This window comes from Chiloscyllium plagiosum, chromosome 9 (genome assembly GCF_004010195.1).
Source record: "Chiloscyllium plagiosum isolate BGI_BamShark_2017 chromosome 9, ASM401019v2, whole genome shotgun sequence".
NCBI classification, from domain to species: domain Eukaryota; kingdom Metazoa; phylum Chordata; class Chondrichthyes; order Orectolobiformes; family Hemiscylliidae; genus Chiloscyllium; species Chiloscyllium plagiosum.
The window spans coordinates 20,867,913-20,888,017 of NC_057718.1; the positions used below are offsets into that span (position 1 = coordinate 20,867,913).

Sequence of the window (20,105 nt, forward strand, 5' to 3'; positions counted from 1 at the left end):
GAGTGGCTGTTGGTTTGTGTGCTGTTATAAGTCCTAGTGGTCGCAGTAGTCTGGCTGTCATTTCAGAGATGTTCTTGATGTATGGTAGTGTGGCTAGTCCTTTGGGTTGCGGCATGTCCTCGTTCTGTTGTCTTTCCCTTAGGCATCTGTTGATGAAATTGCGCGGATATCCGTTTTTTGCGAATATCTTGTATAGGTGTTCCTCTTCCTCTTTTTGCAGTTCTGGTGTGCTGAAGTGTGTTGTGGCCCTTTTGAACAGTGTCTTGATGCAACTTCGTTTGCGTGTATTGGGGTGGTTGCTTTCATAGTTCAGGATTTGGTCTGTGTCTGTGAGAAGGTGATTATTTAAAAGTTCAAATCCAGTATTAAGAGTAACAGGCGAGTCCCGTGGCTCGAAGGTCATCACCATTTCACGCATGGGCTGCAGTCACCTACTGGGGACATTTCTCCTCGCACATAAAGAGTGCCCTCAATTAGTTTTCAACTGATCGAAAGGGAAATCATTGTCCAATCATCCACATTCCAAATGTAGATCTGATACAGACACAATAGGCCAAATGCCTTCACTGTCATCAATTTTCTACAATTTGTACAAGGTCTTGTGCCTACCTTCTGAATCACAATCTGTATATGCCTAGGGAATTTTAAAAAGTAGTTCTTAAACCTTGTAATCTGCTGAGATAGATTAATTTTTCTAAATTAAGTTAGTTTTATGAAACACATTCAAAGGCTTTGAAAACTGAAATAAAAGTATTGGAGAGTTGCAAATGGCTTTTTTTGCTGTTTCTTGATAATTACTGGTATATTGTATAGGGAATTACTAGACAATGAAAATATCATTAATTATGCTCTACAACATAAATGCAATTACAACATTTGGAGCATTCAAACAATGTAAAACTGTACACTTATAATGTTTTAACCAGAAAATACAAAGCTAGTAAATACAATATCCCAATGTCTAATTTGGGAACTTGACCTGGATTTTGTGGTCAACAATGAATCAGAAGCATTTGATTTTGAGTGTGGATTCTCTGTTCTTGCATGACTTTGAATGTGGAGCCATCTTTAAGCAAAGCAAGAATCACGTAGATTGATTAGCCACTTACACTGAAGAATTCTCAGACAACAAAGCAGGGAGTGAAATTCATTTTTAAAATATCTTAATCACTGCACAGCAAGTGAACAAAAGATCAGGACTCTATATGGGGTGTAAGGGAGAAACTGAAATATATAAAACTTCAAACAAAAAAAACCAACTCAGTTTAAATGTTCTTCTGAGGGAATACGACTCTCACTTACAAAATTAATTTTTCATGCTGAAAGATTGTTCATTTGTAATTATGTGATAGGACAACTGTTAAAAACACAATTAGTCGTGATCAAACAATTCAACATTTTCATTACTTCTTACAGCAAGAATAGGGAATTAAAAGTGGTGAGCACTGCTGACTCACAGCGCCAGGAACCTGGGTTCAATTCCAGCCTCAAGTGACTGTCTGTGTGGAGTTTGCATATTCTCCCCGTGTCTGCACAGGCTTTCTCCCACAGTTCAAAGATGTGCAGGTTAGGTGAATTGGTCATGCTAAATTGTGTGCCAGGGATGTGAAGGCTAGGTGGGTTAGCCATGGGAAATGCAGGGTTACACGGGCAGGGTAGGGGGCTCTGGGTGGGACACTCTTTGGAGGGTTAGTGTGGACTTGATGGACCAAATGGCCTGAATGGACACTGTAGTGATTCTAAGATCTTCTAAGTGACATTGTTCACAGTCTTTGCATATGCAAATCAACACAATTAACCCAAAGGGAGAGATTAGAGTAACTGCACTTGACATCAAGGTTGTACTTAACTGAGTAATGCCATTGTGGGTCTACTGATACACACAGATGTCAGGCAAAAGTGAGGACTGCAGATGCTGGAGATTAAAGTTGAGAGGGTGGTGCTGGACAAGCACAGCAGGCCAGGCAGCATGTGAGGACCAGGAGAAATCAGCGCTCTGAGCAAAAGCCCTTCATCAATTGCCCGAAACATTGATTCTCCTGCTCCTTGCATGCTGCTTGACTTACTGTGCTTTTCCAGCACCACACTCTCGACAAATGGATTGTGGCAGTTCAAAACGAAAACTCACCACCATCTTTTCAAAGACATCTCTGGACAGACAACAAATGCTGACACAACCAGGTATGCACATGCCCAATAAGAATAAAAGGAAAAACTCTCAAGTAGTTGTAGTTATATCTCACACAAAGGAAAAAAGGATGTGGGTGTTGGAGACTAATCATCTTACTGTCAGGATATAAATTACAAGAGTTCTTCAGGGTAGTATTCTCGGCTCAACATTTTTTTAAAAAGGTCTGCCAATGGCCTTCCCTCCAACTTCAGGTCAGATTTTGGGATATTTGGGATGAGCACATTGGATTTTGTACTATTTGAGTCTCCTCAGACTCTGAAGGATTGAATGCCCACACACAGTAATATCTGGCTTGGGCTGATAAGTGGCAAGTAACAGGAACACTATACAAATGTCAGGGAACTACTCTATATTAAAAAAAGCGATTCTAATCATCTCCCCATGACATTCAATTGAATTAACCATTGCTGAATCCGCCATTATCAACTTCCTGAGTGTAACCAGTGATCACAAACTGAAGTGGATGAGCTGTTTAAATACCCTGACTACAAAAGTACGTCAAAGGCTGGGAATTCTGTATCAAGTAATTCACCTGACTCTGAAAAACCTACCCAACATATACTAGGCAGAAGTTAGCAATGACCATGGTAAACAGGTATTATGATTCCAGCTAATGCTACTACTGGACAAATCAGATTCCAGAATGTGATATGGCTAGATTGATCTTTTCCTATTTTATTTAACATGGTGATCTTTTACTGAAACACAAATTCACAAGGCTGCAGATTTGATTTTTTAACATAAAAGACATCTTTTTATAAAAGAAAATAAATATAAAACAAACCAAGCTATCTAAATATATCATATTAAAATATTTCAAAAACCTCAACTATCTCCAAACACTGTCACTTTACAGTTAATCAAAATCCAGAGATATTTTCTCTAAGTTTGCTTCTTCATTGAAATATATTTTCTCCTGGAATAAACCAAAAGCTTCTTAGACTTTTAACTGTCTGCTGAGTTCTAACCAAACATTCATGGCCTGGAAATTTCACAAACCATGCAGTTTCACAGAGGTAATATTCCATTAATTCATTTGAACAATCTCCTCTCCTGCGACAGACTACACTTGATTCAGGTAGATCCCCTTCAAACTGAACCCAAAAGCATTTTAACTAGGTTTTTAAAGACTTGCTCATCTTAGCTTCTTCCTGTTGTTAATCACCACAGCACAATCGAACTTCTGTTACCTCTGCAGGAGGCTTTGCAGTCACCTATTCTCTGACAGCATACTGGTTTTAAATCACAAACCTGCAAAGACTGACTCAGGTAATTCTTAAATCCCTTCATCAAAATAATCCAAGGCCCATATGCCACCGGTTTAAAATCTAAACTCTTTTAAAACAAATACATCTTTACATGAATCTCACTTCATCAAACAAGAATCTAACCATTTTTTTTGACATTTGACAGCGTTACCATTGCTGAAACCACCAGAATAGTATCGTTCAGGGTTAGGACTTATCATTAACCAGGAACTTTACTGAACCATATGCAGGGAATACTTCACTTTCTGATTCCCCAAAACCTGTCCACCATCTGGGCACAAGCCAGGAGTGTGATGAATTTTGATTCACTTGGCTAGGTAAGTGCAGCTCCAAAAACACATGAGAGAGGTTCCACACCATTCAGGATAAAGCAGCCCACTTGACTGACATCCCATCTCTATCTTAAACACTCACTTTCTCTATCACTGATGCGGAGTGGCAGCTATGTATATTATACCCTTGATTCACAGCAGCAACTCACCAAGGATCCTTTAGTAGCACCTTCAAAACTTGGAAGAACAAGTACAACAGATGCATGGAACACCACTAGCTGCAAGATCCCCTTAAAGTCACACATCCTTTTAATTGAGAAAGGCATCATCATTCTTTTGCTAGGTCAAGATCCTGAAACTCCTTTCTTAACATCATTGTAAATTCAAAGTTTGGGAGAAGATTTGTAGCTCGAGTGCTCATTGTTGTGGTTCTGTTCGACAAGCTGGGAATTTGTGTTGAAGACGTTTTGTCCCCTGAATAGGTGACATCCTCAGTGCTTGGGAGTCTCCTGTGAAGCGCTTCTATGTTTCCACCGGCATTTATAGTGATTTGTATCTGCCGCTTCCGGTTGTCAGTTCCAGCTGTCCGCTGAAGTGGCCGGTATCTTGGGCCACAGCATAGTCTCTCATTCCAAACTGTTCACTAATCGATATGGGTTTCACAAACGAAAAAGTTTTCTATTTTGGGTAAAATTTGATTATTGAAAACATGTCCTGTAACCTATACAATTACAAGAGATAAACATTTTAAATCAACACAAGCATCATGACTAAGCATAAGTATTTTTAAAAATAGTACTTACCCGCCTATCAGGAGCACCCGGAGGAAACCCACGCAAACACGGGGAGAACGTGCAAACTCCACACAGTCAGTCGCCTGAGGCGGGAACTGAACCCGGGTCTCAGGCGCTGCGAGGCAGCAGTGCTAACCACTGTGCCACCGTGCCGCCCACTTGTCTGAGGTGCTAGCTTACAGATATAAAGTTAAACTGATGCTTACCTAATCTAGGTGCACCAAAGAATTCTATTGACCAATAACCCTTCCTCAACCAAAAACAGAGTAACCATTCCAATATTACACACAAGAACCTCTCTGAAATGTACAAATGAGCACAACACTTCAAACTAACAAAGCATAGAAGAAAAACGGTTAATTGTATCTGTGAACCCAGGTACTCAATCTTCTGTCTATTCTCTATAGAAGTTAACCCTTCATGTGACAAATTTAACCAGATTAAAAATAAACCAAGGTAGAGCTTTCTTTTAAAAAAGTTTGTGCTGGTTCTTTCATCTCAACCCTAGTGAAACCAGAGAACTAGTGGAAAACAGTAAGGGGTGGTAAACACAAGTTATATGTCAAAAGTTAGTTTCCAGGATCTCTAAATGCAAAATAATTTTGCTCAAAACCAAAATTAATAACAACAGAAAATGCTTCACTGATTCTGGCTGCTGTCGAGTGTCTGGTACTTGGAGCCCATTACCTCAGGCACATGGGAATATCTGGCTCATTTTAAAACTTTTCATAAACTAAACACTATTTAACTTACCAAGAAACTGACTAATCTTTTCAGTTACTGAAGGTTAAAATGAAGGTGGAGGCAAAAACAGTTAACTTTTTTCAGAATAAACTCATTTCTAGTTTATTAATAATACTGAATATTACTACACTTGAATAATGAATACTTTTTAATGTGAGTAAAAATTATAGAACTTTCATTCACTATTTGTGAAAGTGTTATTGTTGATAACTATGGAAATGAATTTCAGTAGAAACAAACTGTAACTGAGCCAACACGACTGGTACTCTAAAAAATGCAATCATGTCCCATCCATAAATTTTCTTGATATAGACCATTAATGTATATTTTTGTCAATTCACCAAGTAGGTAAAATGTCTCAAGAAATATATGAAATGAAATGACAATATAGTTGCTTTTAACCAGAGCTGAAATAATGATATGTACTATCTTGATTTTCAGCTAAACTTTAGTATTAAATATACATAACAGTTGGGGTTATGAAAACTGAAATTGCAACCAGAATACTGGAGCAACTTTCTTTGCTACTTCTAACCTACCATCACTATGCATTGTACACGAAATGCCTCTAAGCAAATGAACAATAACAAAATCAAGTTATAGCCATTTATTTATTAATAATGAAAAACAGTTTTTCCATTTTCAAGGAACCCACATGATAAAACAGAGGAAGTAGTTTAAAATTTTGTAAGATGAAAGATGAACCCAGGAATTACTATGGCTCATGCAACCACAAATGAGGTTTGGAGTGGGGGTGGGTAGATAATTTACTATATAAGTATAGATGTAAAAAATGAATGCATGCTTTAAATCAGAATTCAGAATTTTCCAGATTACAAATTATGTTCATTTATCACTGAAAACCTACACCACTTGGAGAGATTACCAGGAGGCATGATAAATCATGGTCATTAACTGAAACACTATCCTACTATTACAGAACACTGTATCCATTAAAGTCGAAAAGTTATGAAGTCTACCGTACAACATGTGCAAGCAAGGTTCCATGCATTCACTACCTGTAATGGAGATGTTTCAGTGACATTTTCAATTTGCCATACTTAGAGTAGCTCTTTTGTTGTCAGTTTACATCTCCTGTCACTCTAGCAGAGGCCAACACAAATTAATGGGCTTTACTGAACACAGACGATGCATTATTTTAACTATTATTGTAAAAGGGTACATTTTACACTTTATCTTTGACTGAGAAAAAGAGCTACTCTCCGAGTGGCTCTTCAAGTTTAGAAAAACCTTTGCAGCTATCAAACAGCAAAATATAATTAAATATATTTCAAAATTACATTGGTATCAACATCAAATAACCAAGTCAAACAAACTAGAACACATAGGAAGGAAAAGCTGAAAACAGATTTTAATGCATTAATTGTACAGATTTTCTATAGAGCAGAAAACAGTAATCCTGCAAACAATAACTTTAATTCAGTAGTTTTAAACTAAAGAACTGACTGATCTAATAACAAAGGACATTTACATTTTAGTACCAAAGGGCAGCAAAACTAGCATACTAGTTAAGTTCATGGGCTTCTGAACACTGATTAAAATTTAAGCTCAGAACCATTTCAATACTTTGAAATAAATGATTAAAAATTACAAGTTCTCAGGTCACCCATATACTACAACCAATTCAGTAGCTTTTGACATGATTATCCTTAATTTGGATTGCTTGATTTGAAGTAAACATTCTACAATATTAAATTGAGGCTTTGTGCAGTCATGAAACGTGAAGTATTATTGGACTAGTTTCAAATGATGGATTAGCAGTATTAGAGGGAAGTATGAGCCTGAAGAACATAATTTAAGATATATCAATAGCATTCCATTCTTAAACATGACAATAGAAATGATAAGTGTTTGCACATTCAACTTCTCACATACCTTCAGACAAATTTGACTATGCTTTCATTTCTTTCCCATTCCAATCAATCTCAGCATTTACTTTGCTTTGTTAAAGGGCTCCTCATATCATGAATCATTTCTCAAAATGAACAAATACCCTAGCCCATTGTAGGCATACAAGAGAATCATACATTAATGTATTGGTTCATAAACCTAGCCTGTAGTTCACATGAAGCAAATGCCATACATTTGATACTTTATTAATAAAATTCAGAAACTCACCCAAGCATTTTGCTGAAAAGAGATTTTCACTAAATTACCAAATTAGAGGTACTTTAAAGGGGATTTAAGCAATATCCCAAGTATGCTGTAGCACCTTGTCAAAATTTGTCAAATTGAATTACTTTCTGTATGAACTTATTTTTGGGATGACTGGTCGATGGGAGACATTGTATGGTCCCACAAACTTGGAATTCTCTGAAGAGCTTAAGCAAATTAGATAAAGTCTTGACTGACTTTTTAGAAACTGCAAAAGAAAATCTTCTCAAATACCAACTGTCAGCTTTGACAAAGGGTCAGTTAGACTCAAAACGTCAGCTCTTTTCTCTCCTTACAGATGCTGCCAGACCTGCTGAGATTTTCCAGCATTTTCTCTTTTGATAACAAACACATATTACTGGAAACATTCAGGTCTCGCATTATCTATGGAAAGGGAAACAGAGTTAACATTGAGTCTGGGAATGGCTTTTTCAGAACTGAAAGGTATTGGAATTTGTTTTAAAAATACTGACAGTTCTCAGGTTACAAATTTGTTCCATTCTTGAGTCCTTTCACAAGTTGACTTGTACGCAAGTTGAAATACAATGCAGGACAATGTAAAGTAGCCATTCGTAAGTACAGGAAATGTTCCTATGAAATGACCTTTAAAATTACCCCTGTATGGAATCATGTTTGTATGCTGATCTTCTGTGTACTTTTGACAAAAATAGAGGCCCAGTGCAAAAGACAATGGGTTTCTAATGATAAAGGAAGAGAAAAATACGTTAAATGGATGAAAGGGAGAGAATGGGTTCTAACGACTAAGTAAACAAGACAAGTCCCTGGGTGTGGGGTGTTTTGGTGGTGACATGGGGTTAAGAGAAGAGAATGTAAGAAAATTGGAGAACAGACATAATGCAGTCAGTTTCTGAAGTTATGAAATTCAATATTGAGTCCTCAATGCTGTAAAGTGCATCAGCAGAAATTGATGTGTTGCTCTTTGAGCTTGCATCGTGAGTCATTTAAATGTTAAAGCATACCCAGAAGAGCAATGTTAACACCAGAACAAGACTGTTTATTGAAATGGCAAGCAACTGGAAGGTTAGTCACTTTTACAGACAGAGCAGAGGTGTTCTGCAAAGCAGGCACCTCGTCTGCATTTGGTTTTGCCAATGTAAAAGAAACCATAATGTGAACAGTGAATGCAGTAGACTAGTTTGAAAAAGGTTTAAGTGAAATGCTGCTTCAATTGGAAGTTTTGTTTGGGACCTTGAACAATGGGAAGGGATGAAATGAAAGGCAAGTGTTACATCTTCCTTGACTGCATAATAAGGTGCCATGGGGGAGTCTGGAAGTGTTAGGAGTGATGGAAGACTGCACCAAGGTGTCAGAGCAGAAATGGCCCCTGTGAAATACCATCTAGTGAAGGTGCTGTGGCAGAGATTTTGGTGGATGATCCTTTCAATGTGGAGACTAGAGGTGCAGAAAGTAAGGACAAGGGGAACCCTAATATTGCTCTGAGAAGGAAGGGACAAGACGAGGGTCAAAGTTTAGGAGATGGGTCAGACATAGCTGAAAACCCAGTCAGTCAATCATAAAGGGGAGGGGAACCTTCAGATAAGTGAAAAGGAAGCAGCCTGGTGTAAGGTGGCATCATCAGAACAAATGCAGAAACTGGGAGTATGGTTAGGAATCCTTGCAGGATTTTGTCAAGATAACTGCTGGAGTTACTTGAATGGATATTGGTGGACTGCTTATTCTCAGAAATAGAAACTGTGAAATCAAGAAAGGGAAGGAAATAGTCATATGGAACATGTGAAGGTGAAATAAGAATGGAAACTTGAAGCAAAACATGTTAAATCTTCCAGTTCCAGACAAGAACAGGAAGCAGAACTGAATGGATCATTGGTCGATCAGAAAAAGGCTTGTGTGCTTTGCATCTTTGTACTGTCCTCAATACAGTTTTTGAAATTCTTAAAAGTTTTCAGTCTCTTAATGTGGATCACCACTCAGAAGAGCAGTGACACAAGTAAACTTGAAAAATTCAGAAATCACAGTCTTCAGTCCTCACTCATTCAATTATTTATATAGGGTTATTAGCAACACCAGATGCTGGAAATACAGAAACATGCTGCAAGTATTGTTAACACAATTACTTAGCATATGACATACATTTCTGTATATATAGCAGTGGAAAAGTTTTTCACTATATTTTACTGTTTTTCTCACTAAAATACACATGACAACAAAATCATTCAACATTAGCTTTGATCCTCTTTCCACAGAGGCTGCTCAACCTGCTTAACTTTTCCAACAATTTCTGATTTTAATTCACATTTCCAGCATTCACAATATTTTGCATTTACTTGGAGTATTTAAATTTTTCTTGCCAAAGACTGCTTTAAAGATGTGTTAGAAATAGTTTTTGCAATCTGAATAATTGAGGAGTAGGCTGAAGGGATGAACTGTCTTGGAGAACCATTCGGTTCAAATATATGTTGCTGCTGATGAAAATCAAGGTGGTTTACATACAAAAAAGTTCGAAAAGATGGAATGGTGAAAGTAAATTAACTATTTGTAGAGCAGGCAAAAATGCACAAAATATTTCAAGATGATACTTAACAGCATTGATTCGAAGGCCAGACAACAAAAGTACTAATTTGTCCAATGATAACATTTTAGAGTATTTCTTACCCCATAGATTATTTTAGCGTAAGCACAAAATCATTTCAATGCTATACATAAAAGTAACAAATATGTACAATGCAACTTGTGACTCACTGTGTGCCAGTGTGACCACCTCTCCACACCTGCAGCTTTCCACCCACCAGTAAGTTATGGTCAAGTATGAAGTATTTCAGAATCTGATGATAGCTGTGATCATTAGTAATTAATATTAGTACAAAACAAACAGCTAAAATATTCACTCAGTAGTGCAAGAATAACCAGTGACAAAAAAGAAAGACAAAGGCCAATTTTCTTAGCGGGAGAAGCAGGATGATCCTCATATCGGTGTGTCCACTTTAAGGTTATTTTCTACTTGCACCCTCATTGTATTTCACTACTTTTCACCAATTTTTCATACTTCCTCATTTCATTGTACATGAGCAACGTGAAAATATGATATCAGATGCAGTTTTTTTTCCCTTCTTGGAACTGATGAATGAAAATACAAGAAAGAGATGCATTTCTCAAGTTGATCAGTTTTCCAATGGACCCACCTAGTGGTCAAGCCTCAGATTTTCTGTCTCTGTCTTTTATAAGGTGTCCAGTTTCCTCATTGTATGTTAAACTATGTGTCCAAGAGCAATTTTGGACTATCATCTTTCTAACAACATAGTGCCATATGTACACTGAGGACGGAGTAGAAAATTAGGCCACCATTTTAAGTTATACCCATTATATAAACTTGATCTAAAATGGAGACTCGACATGGGTTTTTCTTTGCTAATTTTTAAATTTCCAAAGCTGATCAATTTTGGAAGAAATATTCCAATTAAATGGAAAGTAAAAGCACAGAAAATTGGACATGCAGGGTATTTGTTCCTTTGTGCCTACTCCGCCATTCAATGTGATCATGGCTGATCAACCAACTCAGTACCTAGTTCCTGCTCTCTGTGTCAAAAAATTCCAAAGACGCATCACTCTCTGGTGAACAAATTTCTCATCTTAGACTTAAATGAGCTTTGACCGTAATCCCTGGTTTTAGACTCCCCAGTAATTGGGATCATCCTTCTTAAATTTATCCTATGAGATGACCCCTCCTTCTTCTAAACTCCTAATCAATCCAGTCTCTCCTCATATGTCAGTCCTGCCATTTCAGGAATCAATTTGATAAACCTCTATTGCACTCCCTTTATAACTAGAGCATCCTTTATTAAATAAGGTTAACAAGGCTGCACACAATACTCTTGGTGTGGTCTCAATAAAACATTGTACAACTACAGCTAGATATCCCTGTTCCTGTACTCAAATCCTCACACTAAGAAGAACATAACATTTGGCTTCTTCATTGCTCTTGCACCTGCATTCTTACCTTCAGCGACTACAGTAAAATATGTCCAGGTCTCGTTGCTGATCCCACTTCCCAGATCTATTGCCATTCAAATAATAATCTGCATTCCTGGTTTTGCTACCAAACTGGATAAGCTCATATTTATTTGCCATATAATCGCTTACTCATTCAATTTGTCCAATCACACATGAAGCATCCTGACATCTTTCTCACAGTTAACCCTCCCACCCAGCTGTGTAGTCTACAAATTCGTAGAGATTGCATTTAGTTCTCTTATCAAAACCATTCATCTACATATTGCGAATAGCTAGGATCCCAGCACTGATCCCTGACAGCAATCTGGCGAAGTGTTTAGTTGCGATGAAATGTTGACAGAAATATATATTCTTACACATGCTGGTTCCTGAAAGACAAGTTTTAATTTGGACATTTGCCCACATGCTTAACTGTAGTCTAGTGTGTTGTAATGTTTTATAACACAATTACTATATAGTTAAACATTTCTGTATTTTAGAATTAAGGTGAATTTCTAATACGAGAACAAACAAAGAGAGAAAGTAAGTTTGAGAAACATAATGCATTTTAAAAAAAAGTTTAAATCTGCACTTGCTAATGCAATATTGAAGGCACACTATCTATACTCTCCAGTTGTTGCACTCATATCTGATACATAAGATGGTTGTGGTTGTTGGAGGTCATTCACCTTAACTCAAAGGCATCTTTGCAAGAGCCACTCAGGGTGCTGTCCAAGACCCAGTCACCTTCAGCTGTTTCGTCAATGACCTTACCTCCATCATAAAATCAGAAATGGGAATGTTCACCGATGATCGCACAACACTCAGCACCATTCACAAGTTTCAGATGCTGAAGCAGTTAATGTCTAAATGCAACAATTCCTGGGCAAGATTTAAGCTTAAGATTATTGTGGTGCTGGAAAAACACAGGTCAGGTAGCATCCAAGGAGCAGGAAAATCGATGTTTTGGAGTTTCAGATGCTGAAGCAGTTAATGTCTAAATGCAACAATTCCTGGGCAAGATTTAAGCTTAAGATTATTGTGGTGCTGGAAAAGCACAGCAGGTCAGGTAGCATCCAAGGAGCAGGAAAATTGATGTTTTGGGCAGGAGCCCTTCATCAGGAATGAGGTTGGATTCCTCGGGGGAGGAGATAAATGGGAGTGTGTGGGGCTGGGGAGAAGGTAATTGAGAGTGCAATAGGTGGATGGAGGAAGGGGTAAAGGTGATAGGTAAGAGAGAAGGGTGGAGCCGATAGGTGGGAAGGAAGATTGACAGGTGGAACAGGTCATGAGGATAGTGCTGAGCTGGAAGTTTGGAGCTGGGGTAATGGGAAATGAAGAAATTGATGAAGTCCACATTGATGCCCTGGGATTCCGAGGCATGAGACGTTCTTCGTCCAGGTGTCTGGTGGTGAGCGAGTGGCTGTGGAGGAGGCCCAGGACTTGCATGTCCTCGGCTGAGTGGGAGGGGGAGGGGGAGATGAAATGTTCGGCCACGGGATGGTGGAATTGATTGGTGCAAGTGTCCCGGAGATGTTCCCTGAAGCGCTCTGCTAGGAGGCATCGGGGAGACTGGATGCATCAGGAGCAACAGATACAATAAATGACATTTGTCGAAGTGCAGGTGAAACTTTGATGGCTGTGGAAGGCTCCTTTGGGACTTTGGATGGAGGTGGGGAAAGTGTAGGCGCAGATTTTGCAATTCCTGCGGTGAAAGGGGAAGGTGCCAGGAGGGGAGGATGGATTGTTGGGGCGCGTGGACCTGACCAGGTAGTCACAGAGGGAACGGTCTTTATGGAAAGCAGATGGGGTGGGAGGGAAATATATCCCTGGTGGTGGGGTCCATTTGTAGGTGGCAGAACTGTTGGCAGATGATGCGGCCACTGGACGGTGGAATTGATTGGTGCAAGTGTCCCGGAGATGTTCCCTGAAGCGCTCTGCTAGGAGGCATCGGGGAGACTGGATGCATCAGGAGCAACAGATACAATAAATGACATTTGTGGAAGTGCAGGTGAAACTTTGATGGCTGTGGAAGGCTCCTTTGGGACCTTGGATGGAGGTGGGGAAGGTGTAGGCGCAGATTTTGCAATTCCTGCGGTGACAGGGGAAGGTGCCAGGAGGGGAGGATGGATTATTGGGGCGCGTGGACCTGACCAGGTAGTCACAGAGGGAACGGTCTTTATGGAAAGCAGATGGGGTGGGGAGGGTCCATTTGTAGGTGGCAGAAATGTTGGCAGATGATGCGGTTTATGTGGAGGTTGGTGGGGTACAAGGTGAGGACCAGGGGGAGTTCTTTCCTTGTTGCGATTGGAGGCTGACAAGTGATAACTAACATTCATACCACACAAATATCAGGCAATGACCACCTCCAATAAGATAATCTAACCACTGCCCCGTTACAGTCAAAGGCATTACCATCACTTAATCCCTCACTATCAGCATCCTGGGGGGGGTTACCAACCATTGACCAGAAACTCAAATGGACTCACTATACAAATGCAGTGGTGACAAGAGCAGGTCAGAGATTTGGAATACTGTGAGGAGTAACTCCCCAAAGCTAGTCCACCCCAAGTTAGGAGTGTGAGTGAATATTCTTCATTTTCCTGGATGAGTGCAGCTCCAATGACACTCAAGAAGCTTGATGCCATCTAGGACAAAGCACCCCACTTGATTGGCACCACATTCGCAAACATTCAATTACTCTACCAAGATTCCGTAACAGCAGCATGTATAATCTACAAGAAGCACTGCAGAAACTTCCCAAAGATCCTTCGGCAGGATCTTTGAAACTCTCAACCAATACCATTTAGAAGGACAATCATAACAAAAATATTTGAACAGCATCATCTACAAGTTCCCCTCCAAGCCACTCATCATTCTGACTTGGAAATATATTGCTGTTCCTTTGCTTCCACTGGGTCAAAATCCTGGAATTCCCTCCCTGATGCATTGCAGGTGTACATACAGCACGTAGACTGAAACAAGAACACAGATCAGCACCACCTTCTGAAGGGCAACTCTGGATAGGCAATAAATGCCAGCAAAGCCCACACCCCATAAATCAATTTAAAAAAAGAGATGTTGGCAGAACTCCATACTATCCTTCGACATTGGTATGACTTAGAATTAACTGCTTAGATTCAAAGTTTGGGACCAATGGAAAAATTGGAGTTGAAGTACAACAAACGATAAAGGTTTACCCGATACACACCCATAGACACCCTGCATGAGCAACACAATTTTTTTCATGAACAATTGGAAGCAACATAGTCTATTTTAAATGAGACAAAGCATATTTTTGTTTTTTTCTGACCAGCTTTTAGGTTTGATACTCTGTAGAATATCAGAGTATGCAGATACTTTTTTTTGCATGCTTAGAGAGATTGTGTGTGTTGTTTCTGCATTAGCCAGAGTTAGTTATATTATTTACATTTTAAACTGTTTGTTAATAATTTCTGCATCTTTGCTGGAGTGAGCTTCAACAATAAAATTATTTTTCTATACAGTCATAGGTGTACAGCACAGAAACAGGTCTTTTGGCGCAGCTCATCCATGCCGACCAGGTTTCCTAAACTGAACTAGTCCTATGTGCCTGACTAGGCCAATATCTCTCTAAGCCTCTCTTATCCACGTAAGTGTCCAAATGTTTTTTTAATATTGTAATTGTACCTACCTCTGCCAGTTCTTCTGGTAGCTCATTCCATATGTACACCATTATCTGTGTGAAAATGTTGCTCCTGAGGTTTATTAATTTAAGGGTCTTGGCTGATTTATTTCTTACACCATTTTATACAAAATGAAGCATTAGAAGCAAATCTAATGGTGATCATGCAACAATTGTCAATACAGACTTATGGCAATATGGTTAACTCTGAAATGACTAAGCCAGTTAAGGGCAACAAAAAAATGAGCAATAAATACTAGCCCAGCCAGTGACAACCCACATTCCATGCATGAACGCTAAAAAATCTAAGTTGGTAATGTCATCTCCCTTTTAAACGTGAACTCTGTTGTCACCAACTCAGTAGTGAGTGAAGAGTGGAATATGTTATTACTTGGTCAAACACCAGGAATGAAGGCCCTAACCATACCTTGACCCCTTGAGTTCAGTGGAACCAAGATAGCATCTCAATTATTGCCTGGTTGAGATCAAACAACTTCACCACCATAAATCAGACTAAATTCAAGACTTTCCAGCCTGCAAGGCATGGGGAAAAATGTCTGATATAAATTAGGTGAAATAGTAGCACCTTTTCTTTATATTAATCAAAAAAGAGATACGTAGATTTGCAGATTCTTCTTAATATTCTTCATTTCCAATCTAATTTACATATTTTGCATTTCTCTCCAGTCTTTACTATAGTGTCCCACATTTCAGCCAAACAGTCCAGCTAAACAGTGACATACACTTTATCTTCCAGCTTACAAATAAGAAACTAAAACTGCCACCTTGATATTATTGCTCAAGTAATGAAATGGGACATTCATTTCTAAGTAAGAATACTACTTCATCGTCCAATCAATTTACAGCAGAAAATGCACTATTGTTTTTATATATTTTGTGTTTGCTCACTGAGCTGGAAGGTTCGCATTCTGACGTTGCGTCACCATACTAGGTAACATCAGTGAGCCTCCGCTGAAGCACTGGTATTATGGCCAGCTTTCTGTTTATGTGTTTATGTTTCCTTGGGTTGATGATGCCATTTCCTGTGTTGATGTAATTTCCTTTTTCTTTCCTCAGATGATAGACGGGATCCAAATTGATGTGTTTGTTGATAGAGTTCCGATTGGAACGCCATGCTTCTAGAAATTCCGATGAGTGTCTCTGTTTGGCTTGTCTTAGAATGGATGTGTTGTCCCAGTCAAAGTGGAAATAATAAAATCATGGTCTCCTTTAATGTAACAGTCCTGTTCACATCCAGAAAATTCAACCTCGCCAAAGGAATACTGATTATGCTATTAGAAGAATGAAAGACACATAGACGAGGCACCACCAACTTCATCGGCAAAGACATCATCATTAAACTAGTGGACTTATGCCTTATCACCCACTTCATTTTCAATAACAAAACCTACAGACAAATCAATGGAACACCCATGGGATCTCCAATATCAGGATTCTTAGCAGAGACAGTAATGCATAGACTCCAACAAACAGCTCTGCCAACCAGCCAACCCAAACTTTGGGTCCGCTACGTGGATGACACCTTTGTCATAACTACACGAAACAAATTAGAGGAAAACTTCAAGACCATCAATAATATCCTTACAGGCATAAAATTCACAAAAGAGGAAGAAAACCACTACAAACTGCTATTCCCAGATGTCACAGTAGACCGAACAGTCAATGGGGAACTTCAAACCAGAGTCTACAGGAAAACAACACATATGGACCAAATACTTAACTACAGAAGCAATCATCCCAATACTCACAAACAAAGGTGCATTAGAACATTATTTCAACAAGCCACCACACACTGCAGCACTGAGGAACTACGAAGAGCAGAAGAAAACCACCTATATAGCGTATTCAAAAAGAACAGGTACCCAATGAAAAAATCTGTCTATTTCTCAGCTATAAACACAAACAAGCAGCCCAGAAATTCTAGCCACTCTCCCCTACATCAAAGACATCTCATAAATGACTGCCAGACTACTCAGACCTCTTGGCATCATGGTAGCCCACAAACCCACCAACACACTAAAACAGCAGCTAATGAACTTGAAAGACCCTATACAGACAGGAAGTAAAACGAACGTTATTTACAAAAGTCCTAGCAAGAACTGTAACAAACATTACATTGGACAAACAGGCAGAAAAATAGCCATCAGGATACATGAACTTCAACTAGCCACAAAAAGACATGACCCACTGACATACGGATGAGGAAGGACACCACTTATTGGGACAACACATCCAACATCAGACGAGCCAAACAGACATACACGAGAATTCCTAGAAGTACGGCATTCCAACCGGAACTCGATCAACAAACACATAGATTGGATCCAGAATCAATCACCCTCTGAGAAAAAGAACAGGAAATAGAGCAAAGAACATTATAGCGCAGTACAGGCCCTTCAGCTCTCGATGTTGCACCTACCTGTGGAATCAATCTGAAGCCCATCTAAACTACACTATTCCATTCTCATCCATATGCCTATCCAGTGACCATTTAAATGCCCTAAACGTTGGTGAGTCTACTACTGTTGCAGGCAGTGTTTTCCACGCCCCTACTACTGAGTAAAAAAACTGCCTCTGACATATGTCCTATATCTAACACCCCTCAATTTAAAGCTATCTCCCCTCATGCTAGCCATCGCCAGGAAAAAGGCGCTCACCGTCCAACCTATCTAACCCTCTAATTATCTTATATGTCTCAATTAAGTCACCTCTCAAGCTTCTTCTCTCTGATGAAAACAGCTTCAAGTCCCTCAGCCTTTCCTCATAAGACCCTCCCTCCATACCAGGCAACATCCTAAGTAAATCTCCTCTGATCCCTTTCCAAAGCTTCTACATCCTTCCAAAAATGCGGTGACCAGTACTTTACACAATACTCCAAATGTGGCCACACCAGAGTTTTGTACAGCTGCAGCATTGAGAAAGGACACAAAGGGAAAGCATTGAATTAAAGAAACCAAAGAATGTTAGAACTAAAGCAAAAGGTACTAAGAAAGATAACTTAATTAAAGATTTCAAGCTTTGCTGGGAAAAGCAGGAAGCCCAGCTCTGTATAAGAGCAAGTTTAGGCAGCTATGAAACTTAAAAATTAGTCATTAAGGAGGAGCAAAAGCCTTTGACAGATCACTTCAAACTTCAAGTACCTATGAGGAAAGACAATAGGGGTTTGAATCAAGAGTTTACTGACCAAGCATGTGAGTTGGAAAACAATGAGGAATGGGTTTAAGACACAAAAGACAGTCAGTAATCAGGTTTAAACAAGGATATGAGGTGATGAGTATGTGACCAAACTTTAGAGGATATCAACACTTAATGTCATCACCAGAGTCGGCACAAGGGCAGTTACGTTATCGCTATTCTAGTAATGTAATCGGTCAACAAAAGTTCATCGCAACACAGCAGGAATGTGGTGAAGACATCATGTTCATCAGCAGGTGTTTGATTGACATGTTTATTGGGCAAAAATTGTATAAATACTAAATATTTTGAGTGCCATTTTCGGAGTAGTCAGAGAGCCCGAGGTTGTTAAATGCTGGTACCGTTACTCTGCTGAAGTTCTAGAACCTCTACATAGACTAGGGCTTGGTGTCTTGTTACTCTGTAACTGTGATACTGTAGTAAATGTTTCAATAAATATGCTAAACCTTTAATGAACCGCTTGTAAGAATATATTCTAGGCAATTGAACAATCTCAGGGAAAGAACCAGGGAAGGTTGAGTAGACTCCAGTAGGGAGTCCTCCCTTACCCACTGAAGCTCCCGGGGAAGCTTCAACAGCATGATCTCATGGTTTCGAAACTCAGTCCCTCTACCAATAGAAGTTAACACACCATATGCCTTCTTAACAACCTGAGTGGCAACTTTCAAGGATCTATGTACCTGGACACCTAGATGTCTCTGCTCATCTACAATACCAAGAATCTTACCATTCGCCCAGTACTCTGCATTTCTGTTCCTGTTTGCAAAGTGAATCACTTCACATTTTTCCGCATTAAACTCCATTTGCCACCTCTCAGCCCAGCTCTGCAGCTTATCTATGTTTCTCTGTAACCTACAACATCCTTAGTCACTATCCACACCTTAGTGTTATCCGCAAATTTACTAATACATCCTTCTATGCCCTCATCCAGGTCTTTATAAAAATGACAAACAACTGTGGCCCCAACACAGATCCTTGTAGTACACCACTAGTAACTGAACTCCAGGATGAACATTTCCTATCAACGACCACCCTCTGTCTTCTTTCAGCTAGTCAATTTCTGATGCAAACTGCTAAATCACCCTCCATTTCATGCCTCCGTATTTTGTGCAATAGCCTACCGTGAGAACCTTATCAAACGCCTTACTGAAATCCACATATACCACATCAACCGCTTTACCCTCATCCACCTGTTTGGTCACCTTCTCAAAGAATTCAATAAGGTTTGTGAGGCACAACCTACCCTTCACAGAACCATGTTGACTAACCCCAATCAACTTATTCCTTTCTAGATGATTCACCAACCCAAGGAACACAAATAGAAAGTGGGTCACTAACACCAGTGCTTCACCGGAGGTTCACTGATGATGTTACCTAGCATGGTGATGAAACATCTGAAAATGAACCTTCCAGGTCAGCGAACAAACCTACCTCCAGAACCTCAACCTGAGCTACAAATCTTCTCCAAACTCGCCAACGTATTTTCTCTCAGGACTTCGTAACAATGACAGGCCACATTTTTACCTATCCTAGTTAGTCTTGAAGATAGTGGATTGTCTTTTTGAACAACTTCAGTTTATGAAATGAATGTAATCCTTCAATCCTGTCCAGGAGTTCCAGGATCTTGTTCACTGATGAAGAAGCAGCAATGTCTAATTCAGGATCATGTGGGATTTGGAAGGAACCAAGGAACTGATGGCATTCCCATACATTTATTTTCTATGTACTGCATGCTACACCTAAGGAAAGGTGAGGAACATATGAAGTCTTGGTGAATTGCTGCAGTGTGACTTGTGGATAGGAGACATTTCA

At 39.3% G+C, this 20,105-nt stretch overlaps 1 protein-coding gene across 3 annotated transcripts in view; it reads right to left on the reverse strand.

Moving 5' to 3' along the window:
• The window catches only part of slc30a6 (solute carrier family 30 member 6), a 168,346-nt gene that overhangs the window by 138,493 nt on the left and 9,748 nt on the right, over positions 1-20,105 (reverse strand). Inside the window, exon 1 of one of the 3 annotated variants that reach the window (XM_043695544.1) lies at positions 4,535-4,539. The exons of the other annotated variants lie outside the window; for them this stretch is intronic. The gene's annotated coding sequence lies outside the window, so the exon portion shown is untranslated. Of the gene's footprint in view, positions 1-4,534; positions 4,540-20,105 lie in introns of those variants that run through there. 3 annotated transcript variants of the gene reach the window in all.